The 1,379-nt window shown below is 33.3% G+C and overlaps 1 pseudogene; it reads right to left on the reverse strand.

The window, feature by feature from the left end:
- Positions 1 to 935: 935 nt before the first annotated feature.
- Positions 936 to 1,067, reverse strand: LOC111722368 (annotated as a pseudogene).
- Between the last annotated feature and the right edge of the window lie 312 nt (positions 1,068 to 1,379).

Here is a 1,379-nt window from a genome sequence, read left to right on the forward strand (position 1 = left end):
AATAGATGAATAGACAATCTCCTGATTTAAAGGAATACACCAAGTCAGTCCTGAGGTTAATACGGGCAACTTTCACAGCTGTAATAGAGATATTTGTTTCTCTCCATGACTCTTGAGCTCTAATTTCGAGGCCCCAAGCTTACCATTTTTAACTTCAAGTCTAAAAAATAGTCAAAAGTTGCCAGCTTAATCCACAGTCCATTTACTCTGTATTCTGCAACAGTTACAAAGTCATCTGAATTTTGTCTTTTACAGGCACTTGTTCTCCTAAAGACTTGCCTTTTATAGATACTTGATATAGAGAAAGGGGGAATTAAATTATAGAGAACAAAAATGTAGTCATTAAAACAACTTTTATGCAGTGAATAATAATTATATAGGGTGGCAGCACTGTTGATTGATTGCTAAAATCTATTCTCTCTTTCTCCATAGTAAGTGGAGTTGTGGCTGATCACAGAACTGCTCAGAGAAGGTAGAAAATGTATCTCACAGCTTTGCTGGCAATTAGGCATAGCTGTGTGCCTAAATTCTCCACTAATGGATTAGAAGTGCTTTCACCTTCAGACCTGGGCATTATATAATTGGGTGACTACTTCTTTGTATTTCCTGCTTACAGTCTATTGTTGAGGATTAATTTTTTTCTATTAGTCTTTTTCTATAGTTTGTAGAATGTTCTTATTTTTTTTTGGCATTAGATGGAAACTGTAAGCAAATTTCAGTGACAATATAGATTTTGCTCCATTATAAGTATCCTTTGACTATTTTAATGTGAAAGTATAGGAAATAAGTAAGTATTAAAAAGCAAGGAATCAAATCAATATATTTTAACAAGTTTACTCTTAAGCTTGTATCCAAAGTAACAGAGATGTGTTTCATAAAAGCATAAAAACTGTAAGAGTTCAGTTTATGTTTTCTTTTTTTTTTTTTTAAGTCTGTCTTCATAAAGACTGAAAATTCAGAGTATATTTTAAGTTGTCATGACAAGGTATTAGAAAAAGGTTTTTGATTAGCAATAATCACACCTTAGACAAACCTCATTGGCAATGATGCTGTCACTGTGCAAAGCTGATTTCTTAAAATAATTTAAGATTAATTTTAAAGTAATATGGTAGGCTGATTTTAAAAAGATTGAAAGAATATGGCTGACCAGAGACATCAGCTGCCAGATTGTATCAGCATGAAAGCAATAGTTACATGGAAAAGAAAAAAACAAAGAATCATAGAAGAGGTATAATTACAAGGGAAAAGTGCCAAAACTACAAGACTCCAAAGGAAGAAGAAAGAAGGAGCAAGATACTCACAGAGGACAATCCCTAAGGGGCTTGGAGACCAGCAAAAAGAATAGATGGAGTGGTTTTTTTCTCTCTGTGTCACATTTC

Source organism: Otolemur garnettii, unplaced genomic scaffold (assembly GCF_000181295.1).
Source record: "Otolemur garnettii isolate 467f Iridium unplaced genomic scaffold, OtoGar3 scaffold00240, whole genome shotgun sequence".
Lineage (NCBI taxonomy): Eukaryota > Metazoa > Chordata > Mammalia > Primates > Galagidae > Otolemur > Otolemur garnettii.